Source organism: Aethalodelphis obliquidens, unplaced genomic scaffold (genome assembly GCF_003676395.1).
Source record: "Aethalodelphis obliquidens isolate GAN/ISIS:26980383/991018 unplaced genomic scaffold, ASM367639v1 scaffold304, whole genome shotgun sequence".
Lineage (NCBI taxonomy): Eukaryota > Metazoa > Chordata > Mammalia > Artiodactyla > Delphinidae > Aethalodelphis > Aethalodelphis obliquidens.
Window position 1 is genome coordinate 1 of NW_020838218.1, and position 11,022 is coordinate 11,022.

At 44.3% G+C, this 11,022-nt stretch overlaps 1 long non-coding RNA gene across 3 annotated transcripts; it reads left to right on the forward strand.

Moving 5' to 3' along the window:
* The first annotated feature begins 6 nt into the window (after positions 1-6).
* On the forward strand, positions 7-10,227 carry LOC113616664 (uncharacterized). 3 transcript variants are annotated; one of them, XR_003431371.1, is made up of 3 exons: positions 7-1,382; positions 5,980-8,898; positions 9,107-10,227. It is a non-coding gene; the product is annotated as an uncharacterized LOC113616664 (long non-coding RNA). The 3 variants fall into 3 exon arrangements; XR_003431369.1 differs by having other exon boundaries at positions 5,980-6,072; positions 7,315-10,227; XR_003431370.1 differs by having other exon boundaries at positions 5,980-6,072; positions 7,318-10,227.
* Positions 10,228-11,022: the final 795 nt, after the last annotated feature.

The window sequence follows — 11,022 nt, forward strand, 5'->3', positions numbered from 1 at the left end:
GTCTCCCAAATGTCTCCCCCAAAGGATCATTCCACTCAGCCTCCTAAAATAACACTTTGCTCCTCTCTTCACCACAAGTAACCCAGATTTTTTGATTCTCACAGTGGAGAGGCTGACTGAAAAGAATCCACTGTAGCACAGAACAAGCTTTCCTAATGAACAGGAGATTAATCTCTCCCCCTCTCTCCTGTATCCCTCTTCCTAGGATGACTTATGCAGTTCCAGGGCCCAGTGCAGCCTGGGGTTGACGTTGGAGGGAAAACCTGTAGGGAAGGGAATGTGAAAGAAAGCCTTGGCATGAGGAATAAGAGAAGCATTGTGAAGTCTGGGATGTGGGGGGATGTAATGTGTTTCTAGCTCTGTGAGGCCCCCATCCCAGCCCTCTTGATTTTAGCTTATTCCTCTTGTCTTCTGCAGACACATGGCCAAGCTCCCTGTTGCAGGAAGTCTGTGGCCACTGTTTCATCAAGATCCCCACTGTGAGTGGGGAGGAGTGGTCATGGAAGCTGACATTCTGCTGTTTGGGGAGTCTATGGAAGATGCTGCCGCCTCATAGTCCCATCCCTCCCACCATTCCTCTGAGGGGTTCAGTTCAGTCTCTGCCTTCAACCTCTCAGTGACCCACAGAGGACCTATAACCAGGCCCTCTCTCAGCCCTTGTACCTGTGGCTTCTACCTTCTTACTGGATTCCACAGAGGCCCATGTTCCAGACCATTTACAGGCTCCATAGCACTGGCTTCCATCTTCTCTGGGGACTCTGCAGAGGCATATTTACTTCTGTTGTCTTTTTGCCTGAGTATCCTTTGGGGCCCATCTACCCTCACTGAACTCTTAACTCTCTCCTTTCCTCTCACTGTGTTCTCTTTTCTTTTCTTTTTTTTCTTTTTTTGGCTGCACCGCACAGGTCTTCTGGGTCTTAATTCCCTGATCAGGGATTGAATCTGTGCCCTTGGCAGTGAAGGCATGGAGTCCTAACCACTGAACTGCCAGGGAATTCCCTGTGTTCTGTTTTCTCAAAGTACCCCCTTGTCACTCCTTTCATCTCCATCACTGGCTTTAGTGAAAATTTGTTTGGAATAGCTAAATTTTCACAAAACGTTTCTGAGCATTGTTTTGTTTAGGACTGAAACCTTCCTTTCTATGTATGACGTGATAGGGGGTTTTAGAATTCTCGTTGTTTGGCCTATTATAACACTATTTTTCATCCCCAGATCACTTTTTGGTTGAGTCTTACCAACCAAAGATAGAAATCAGGTGATTAATTCCACGAAATTGATAGCAAAGGAAGTTGGGCGGCACCCAAAGGAAAGTACGTACACACCCAACAGACGGGGTAATTGCATGCTGCCTCGTATTGGACTCACACCGAGGAGTCACTAAGGTAGAAAATAAAATAGTATTAAGGATAAAGACCTTTGAGTTATCATAGTTCATAGATAAGAAGTGTCAATAATTTAAACCTTAACTTGGCGGAGAGGAAAGAGTAAAGAAAAAGAGCAAAAGCACATGCAGATTAAATCATAGCAATTTGTGGCTCTGGTGGTCTTGTCTGGTGGGTTTTGGGGGAGGGTGACCCTTCCTGCAGTTATGTACTTTGGAATGATTCCTCCGATTCCTCTGTTTGAGGTCCCAGGACAGTCTTCCCGTGTCTGTTGACTTTGGAGGCCTGGAATTACCGCTGTGTTACTTGTTTACAGTACCTGGTAAGGTCCTTTTCATTGAAGTTTGACCACAGTCTTCCTCTGATATCTTACCTAGTAACTTAAAAAAAGAAGAAATTTGTGTTATTCAAGAGAAGGACAGAGAGTTAACAGGATATTTTGGTAATTCAAAAGAAAACTCTTGGGACTTCCCTGGTGGTCCAGTGGTAAAGAATCCGCCTTAAAATGCAAGGGACGTGGGTTCGATCCCTGGGCAGGGAACTAAGATCCCACATGCCACGGGGCAACTAAGCCCGTGTGCTACAACTACTGAGCTCACGCACCTCAACTAGAGAGACTGCATGACGCAAACTACAGAGCCCACACGCTCTGGAGCCCACACACCACAAGTAGAGAAGAGAAAACGCACACGCCACAACTAGAGAGAAGCCCGTGTGCCACAACAAAAGATCTGGCATGCTGCAACTAAAAGATCCCGCGTGCCTCAACGAAGATCCCGAGGGCAGCAACTAAGACCTGATGCAGCCAAATATAAATTAAATAAATAATAATAATAAAAAGAAAACTCTTATCTAGGCACAAAATAACTTGGTCATTTTATCGAAAGAAAACCCTAATATTACTCTTTTTGTGCGTATTACAATTTGCAGTAAAAGATTTATAAGCCTTTTTCTGTGAATAAATCTATTAACATGGAATATACCTTTGAATTTTCCTTTTTGTCATGTATAGAACTAAATTAATATGCCTTTGTATGTATATGTAGACATACATAAATACATAATGCATATATAATGAAATTTTAGTTTTTATGATATACTTTATCTCAGCATATTAAAACAAGTTTATATATTACACTGAATTATCATTTAATAAACGAATAATTCCTTAACAAACCATATTCATTATCTTATATACATATTCACATTTTCTGTAATTATTATATAAATATAGTCTTTATAATTTTTATTGATTACCACATTTAGCCAAGGTAACCAATTTTTGTTTTCTCCAGACACAGGGAAAACTAAAAGGCAAGAAACCAAGAACTGCTTAACTAAATTTTTATGGGTACACATTTTAGATTACCTTTTACATTTTCAGGAAACAGAATAAACACATCAGCCAAAGGTGCTTACATACTCTATTAATTTATGGCCCTTATATACTGTATATGAATATGGGTAAATTAAAACTATATGTATGTGTGTGTGTGTATATATATATGTATATATATACACACACACAAACACACACACACACACATATATATATATATATATATATATATATATTTTAGCTTAGAAACTGTTCAGGTATCCACATATTATATAGCAAGTAATTCAACATTTTCTAGTCTTAACATTTTAACTAAGTATTTAGAAATTACAATTTTAGCTAAAACATTAAGTCCTCATGATTTGTAGTATTTTAAGAATTTTATAAAATCAAAACCCTTTAAAAGACATCTATCCTGGAATTCCCTGGTGGCGCAGTGGTTAAGAATTTGCCTGCCAATGCAGGGGACATGGCTTCGAGCCCTGGTGCGGGAAGATCCCACATGTCGTGGAGCAACTAGGCCAAAAATAAATAAATTAATTAATTAATTTTAAAAAAGATTAATTGCTCAGAAAGAAAACTGTCACTATTTTGCATACTAAATAGTAAAAATATCTAAGAGACAAGAAAAATGCCAATAAACAGTTTATTTTGCATTATAAAATGTAGACAAATGTATTCAAAGAATAGCCTTCATTACTATAGCTATGAGAGATCTTACTTTCAATATAAGAGCTTTTTACATTTTAACATTTTTTAAATTTTGTCTCATGAATACAAGTTTATAAAGTATATTTTTAAAGTATCCTGTAATATTTCTGTTAAATTTGGACAAATTGGAATGAGTTAATCATATTGATGAAAGACAACCCTATGTCTATACTGCCCTGGTTTTACTATATAAAATTAATGCTAAGACAATATTCTAGTGCACATGACTAGTATTAAAACTTCAAGACTTAAAATTTCTAAATTTTGTATATTGGTTTTATGGGGCAAGAAAAGGATCATTGTTGAAACAAATATTTTAAGCTTACAAAATATAAAATTGTTTCTAAGTTAAATCATAGGATAGATGTCTTTTTGTAATTTTATTTATTTTTTGGCTGCGTTCGGTCTCCGTTGCTGTGCGTGGTCTTTCTCCAGTTACGGCATGAGGGGGCTCCTCTTCGTTGTGGTGAGCAGGCTTCTCATTGCGGTGGCTTCTCTTGTTGCAGAGCACGGGCTTTAGGCATGTGGGCTTCAGTAGTTGTGTCACACAAGCTCAGTAGTTGTGGCTCGAGGGCTTTAGAGCGCAGGCTCAGTAATTGTGGCACACGGGCTCAGTAGCTGTGGCTCGAGTCCTCTAGAGCACAGGCTCAGTTGTGGTGCATGGGCTTAGTTGCTCTGTGGCATGTGGGTGGGATCTTCCTGGACCAGGGCTCGAACCCACGTTCCCTGCATTGGCAGGTGAATTCTTAACCATTGCGCCACCAGGGAAGTCCTCTGAGTAATTAATCTTTAAAAAATGTCCCAAGTGAGGGGAAAAGAGAAGGATAGAACAATAACAAAACAAAACAAAACAAATAGTGAGAGAGAGATAGCTTTAGACAAATATGAAATCATCACTGTCAGAGTTTGTCTTTTTTCTGTAAGGAGAAGGGAGAAAGTTTAGATGCAGGAAAACCTTTTTCACATATACAGAGACACAAAAGAGAAAGTCATTACAGCTGCTTTAAACAGTAACTCAAGTCCCTGACAATATTATGAAGCCATACAATTAAAAGCCAGTCCTTATTAATTCCTAAAGAATGGGAATAGAGGGAAATCTCCTACATTAATCACAGTGTTCTCTCTTTTTTAGGCAGACCAGTTATACAATCTCCTCTTGAGAGTTTCTTTTCCCTTTATGCCTCAGGCATTTCTCGAATGAACATCCTTGTTCATGTCAAAGCTCCCCAAGTGGCCACTATAATTTTAATTTATCCTCAGTGAAGTTATTCCAGGAGGTAGCACAAGCTTGTTAGCAGACAAGCCCATGAGAGATTGCTTGACTGTTGATCAAAGGTAAAACATCACTTGTGTTGTGAGTCCTCAACCCCAAGGTTAAGCTGCCTCTACTTACTGACCTGAGAAATCAGCAGCCACCTGTCTCTCAGAAAGTGTGGCGAGCTCTTTGCCAAAGCCAAGTTCTCATACCCAGAAAACACTGGGGAAAGTTCTCATAGACAAATAGAAGACAATAGATAAACAGAAGGCAGGACAGGGTGTTAAAAGCCAAATTTCACCAAGGAAGACGAGTCTGATGGGAAACCAAAAATTCCAGGAGACAAATAAACTGATATTGAAGGACCAAAGAAGACAACCAGAATCTAAATTCAATGTAAAACCATGCAATCAAAGACAAATCTTGAACGTCTTGAGACTCAAGGAATCTCAGATATGCACATTATTACTATCTTGGAGGCCAATCCTTCGTAGGGGGGGGATTTGACCGACTATCAAGAGAATCTCCAAATGTGCTAATCAGGACACCCAGAGCAAATCTGTAGTCTGACAAAGTCAGGGTTATTGGCTCATTTCAACAAAGGAGGTCACACATTGGAGGAACCATGGGGTGTGTCACCAAGAAAGAGAAAAGTTATGATACGATTTTGGAGAAGGGTGGCATTAGGTGAAATTTATATGAAATAGTATTTTGATATGTTAAAGCAAAGCAGGGCTGTGCATAAAGGGCCAACATCATGTCTGGATGGCAAAGCGGACACTAGGTTTCCTTTCCTTAGAAACTACAAATTAAGATAGATGTGAAATGTTAATATCCCAAACCCCCTTATCTGAATCTGCACCAGGGTTGAAAATTAAGGCAGGTGCTCTGTGTCAGTGTGAATTAGATCCTTCAGGCAAGAGTGGGATGTTTTGTTCTTACTTCAAAAGCAAAGTTTCTGATAAACTGTGATTTTAGAAAACAGGATTTCTCAGTAACGAAGTAATAGTTATGCTACTGAGTGTCATTCGGACACTTTATAGCTGTAGTGTTTCCTTGGGAAAACTATAATTTTCTGCTAACTTTGCACCTGGCTTTATCTGTGATCTGTGTCTGTTTTCCCATTTTGATGAATGGCGTGGCAGATTTTCATTTTTTCAGGTCAAATTAACTTTCACTTTTTCTCTTGTTTTAGTGGCTTGTTGAACTTGCCGGAAAGAAGCTGTGGTGGCATGGGACCTTTTCTGGAAGTGATTAATCTCTTTACTTTTTTCCTGTTTCCCACTTCCTAGCATGGGCTATATAATTTTAGGGCCCCAGTGCAGCCTGGCATTTCCCCTGAAGGAGGAACCCGCAGAAACCAGAATGAGAAAGCAAGCCTTGGGGTGAGGTATAAAGGAGTATAATGAAGTCTCAGATGTGGGGCATGGGAAGGGGCAGCATGCTTCAGGTGCCCTTACTCTTGCCAGACCCTCTTGTTTCTACTCTGTTCCTGGCAGCAGCTTGCAGCCTCTTGCGGTTTTGGTAACTGCTGGGTCAAGATCTGTGCAGGGAGGGTTGGGAAAGCATCACTGTGGTGGCTGACCTTCTGCTTTGGGGAATCCTGTGAAAGATGCTGCTTCCTCTGTGTCCCCTTCTGTTCTGTTGAGCCTTCTTTAACTCTGGCCTCCACCCTTTCACCAGACCTTCCAGCAGATCAATTATCAGCCCCTCTGTCTGAGCCCTTTCACTTCTGGCCTATTTATCAGCCTTTCCTTCCAGGACCCTACAGAGTCTCATCTTCCCCTGCTGCTCCCAATTTTGTATCTGACTCTGCTCCTGCATAATCTGTTTTCTTCTCGTGCCTTGCTCTGTTTTCTTCTCTGCCCTGTTCTTCATAATTGGTCCCCCTCCCTCATCACTCCTTTCATCTCTATACTGGCCTCTCTGCCACCAGAGGCTCTGTCATTGGCTCCCACATTCTCGCTCATCTTTTTTTCCACTCCCATGATGGCCTTCTCCCCTCTCCCTGGGAGTCCTCCTTGCCTTGATCTCTCCTAACATTTCATTTATCCTTATTTCGCCCCATTACCAGCTTTCTCATCTTTTCCACGAAGGTCCTCTCTGCCTCCACTCTGCCCCCCAGGTCCCCTTATTCAATCTCAACACTGCAGATCCCTTTCTGCCTCCGGAGCTACAATCTTAAGGGACCATCTTCTGCCCCCATCATCTACCCTTCCTCCTTTCCCCTAGAACACACTCAGATACTAGACTCTCTTCCCCAACCAGATCCCTCCTCTTGCATGATCCTACCCTTGTTGTCAGGAACTCAACCTCTTATCACTCACAACATCCCATTCACTCCATGAATCCCACTGATTCATTTGCCTGTCACCCCATCATCACCAACAGTCTCTACCCCACCACTGCCAGACTCTCCTTTAATACTGACTCAATTTGGCTTGATTTAAATCCTACTGAACACTGTTCCAGAGAGCTCATCTTCAGAAAACCCCCTTTGACTGACTTCTATTGCAAAAAACGTAGGCATTGACTGCTCAAAAACCTTGTCCATTTCAACTTCCTCCTGGGGGCAGCTGTCTGTTAAGGACTTGCTTTTCCCTACCTTCTCATACTGTGATTTCCAGCAGGAGGAGCTTTCTCTTTTCATCCAGCGAGTTCTGTCTCTGGGGAGACCCTGCAATCAGGCATGTGGAAGCAAGTAGACACTCTTTCCTTAGCTCTGCCGTCCAGAAGCTCCTGAAGATATGTCACAAAGAGTGTGGATTTCCAGATTTGGGAGGACAAAGAAGAAGGGATCATTCTAAAACAACGGAGGGCATACTACCAACTCAGTTCTTCTGCACCTTCTTTAGCATCACTTACTGTTGAGCACTACTCCACAGCCCTCCAACCCTTCTAGAGATGTGAAGGCCAACCATGGTAACTGCATAGCCCATAGGAGTCTCCGAATTCCAAAATCTTGGGAGACTCTGCAGCATAAATGTAGCTAGCTCTTCAGAGGTCCCCCTCTTCGCACAGTGAGTCCCTGCTGGCTACCCTTATGTTCTTTGATAGCAGTCCCACACTAGTCTCCCTTTCTCTTATTCAATCTCTAGCGTCCCCCTCCCCCAGTCCAAATACACTTAACCAATCCCCCATTGCTTCCTCAGCCCCAGACCCTGCCCCCACCTTAAAGCCTAGCCCCAGTCCTTCGGGAAAAATTCTAGAGGGAAGGAGCTCACCAAAGGACAGTATCTTCTCTAAGTTGAGTTTCCACTTTAGGAATATGATGATGGAGGTGAATTTAGATATTCTTTCAAAGATTAAACAGTCCAGGGAGATAGTCAAGGCCAAGGAATTCCCCAGCTCTGAAGCAGCCTAGGTCAGCAGAAGCCCTGTGTTCCTAAGCTTCAGGCCCCAAGGAAAAGCCAGAAAAAGAATTTAGCCCCAAAGGATGAGAGGACCTTAAGGAGATCCAAAGTTTAAATACATCAAGGAGGGGAGGTAGGATTAAGGATCTTCGAAGCCAGTCACCCCCTTCCAGATTCAGCTGACACTCTAGTGAACAAGACCCCTCCCTAGTTTTTGCCCCAGATGTAAAATAGACTTCGACAAATAGTCACCTGGAGAAAAAGGATGAGTTGCTTGTTCAGTGGCTTTGTCCCAGGACACGAGGCTAAGGGCAAGGAGGTCACTTACAAGAAACTACATCAACTGTGCACGGTCCACATCCAGCTGAAACCAGAGGAGTCTTTGGCTGAAGTATCCTAGTCATTGTTTCAAGCATTTGGGACACATGAGCAAGAAAAACAAAGCTCCCTCCCCTTGTGGAGCTTACAGTGTTGGTCCTTGAGTCAGCTCCTTCTCATCATACTCAAAATGATATCAAACCTCCTTCACTTTCCTCAAGCTCCTGCCCCTCCCTCCCCCTCAACAGATTTGCTGTTTGGCCCACTTTTGAAGGAACCATAAGCCTTCAGATGGGAACTTTTCATCATCAGATCTTCAAAAACGGTTGCATAGCACCCTCCTTTCCCTCTTCCTTACTGCTATGTAAAGCGGGGGTCTTTCTGGGAGGCCTTCCTTGACCCTCCCAAGACACGAATGGTGACCTCACTTTCACCATCACAGCTCTATTTGTAATTTTGGGCTACTCTCTAGGTCCCTAAAGTACCAGGACCTTCTCTATCACCCTCACTAGTGGCCTGGTGTATCGCATCTAGTTAACGGTAAGTCAATAACCCTTTAGACGAACTAACTAGCGAGCCTTGCGCAGAACCTCCGCAGGGAGAGCCCCACCCAGCGTGCTTTGCGGGCCCGGCCGAGGCCTGGAGGGGGACTACATCCGGCGGGACTACCCCTGGGGGTGGGGCCATATCTGGGGCGGGGCCACATCCGGGACAGGGGCCAAGACCTGGGCGCATGGCCGGCTTTTAGAGGCGGCAACAGTTTCTCCTCGGAATCCTGAATCCAGAAGTCACAGCTCAGGATTCCCCTCACGGATGAGGTTGTGACGGGGCTTACTGGCTGACTGAGGGGCCCTTCCACCACTTCTGCCTGCGGCGTTCCACTCGCTATCGCTTCACCTCAGCCCACTGGGGCCACACTATCTTGGCTGCGGCCTCCCAAGACCCTGAAAGGCCCCGGAGGCCCTGAGCACGGGACCTGCCCTCTCTGCCTGAACTTAAAGAGAACATCTTCGTCACCATCACTGTAACGCCGACTGCTGTCTGGTGGGCTCTGGGCAAGTCCTTGGGCTCCCAGCCCAGATGTCACCCTGCCACAGGCCAGGAACAGGACGGTACACCGACCTAATGAGGTGGCCGAGAGGAGTGGAAGGAACCGTGAGCCTTTGTTCAGCACCAGGGCCCAAGGCTGGCCCAGAGGCTCTGCTGCGGTTGCCACCTGGGCTGGCAAGGTCGCAGCTGGCACGCTCCCGGCAGGACCAGTATCCACACCGTGCGGGGTGCTTGCCTCCCACTGGGAGTTGTTTTCTGAGGAGCTGCCGGGAAGGCCCTGCCAGCCAGGCCAGGAGGCAGGGCTGGTGAGGCCCCGAGGGAAAGGCCCGTGACAGAAAAGGGCAGCGTGACTGCAGAGATGAGACCACGCCGGAGGGGCACACGCAGGACCCTGTACAGACGGATGCAGGGATCTCACCTCCCTGGGCTGGGCTGAGGCCTCAAGGTGACGTGGTGGGGCCGAGGGCACAGAGGCTCCCAGCTGCCTTCACAACAGGTACTGACACAGCCATTGCGGGCCCTCAGCACCAGGTCCTGTGTTACACAAGAACTCTGGCGTGGCGTGGGGGTGGTCACTAGAGATGGAAGGAAATATCATGGTTCTTCTTTCTGGGGGGACAGGTTGTCTTACTCGTGCATAAGTGTTTTATAGCGAATTTGCAAGATACAGAATAGTAGATGGCAGTACCCCATGGACCCCTAAACTCAAAACATCTAATACTAATATTTTGATGTATTTTTGTAACATCTTTACTGGAGTATGATTGCTTTACAATGGAGTTTTAGTTTCTGCTTTACAACAAAGTGAATCAGTTATACATATACATACGTACCCATATCTCTTTCCTCTTGCGTCTCCCTCCCTCCCACCCTCCCTATCCCACCCCTCTAGGTGGTCACAAACCACCGAGCTGACCTGCCTGTGCTATGCGGCTGCGTCCCACCAGCTATCTGTTTTAAGTTTTGTAGTGTATATATGTCCATGCCACTCTCTCACTTTGTCCCAGCTTACCCTTGCTCCTCTCTGTATCCTCAAGTCCATTCTCTAGTTGGTCTGCGTCTTTATTCCCGTCTTGCCCCTAGGTTCTTCATGACCATTTTTTTGTTTGTTTTTTAGATTCCATATATATGTGTTAGCATGCGGTATTGGTTTTTCTCTTTCTGACGTACTTCACTCTGTATGACAGACTCTAGGTCCATCCACCTCACTACAAATAACTCAATTTCGTTTCTTTTTATGGCTGAGTAATATTCCATTGTATATATGAGCCATATCTTCTTTATCCATTCATCTGTTGATGGACACTTAGGTTGCTTCCATGTATTGGCTATTGTAAATAGAGCTGCAGTGAACATTGTGGAACATGACTCTTTTTGAATTATGGTTTTCTCAGGGTATATGCCCAGTAGTGGGATGGCTGGGTCGTATGGTAGTTCTATTTTTAGTGTTTAAGGAACCTCCATACTGTTCTCCATAGTGGCTGTATCAATTTACATTCCCACCAAGCATGCAAGATTGTTCCCTTTTCTCCAAACTGTCTCCAGCATTTATTGTTTGTAGATTTTGTTGATGATGGCCATTCTGACTGGTGTGAGATGATATCTCATTGTAGT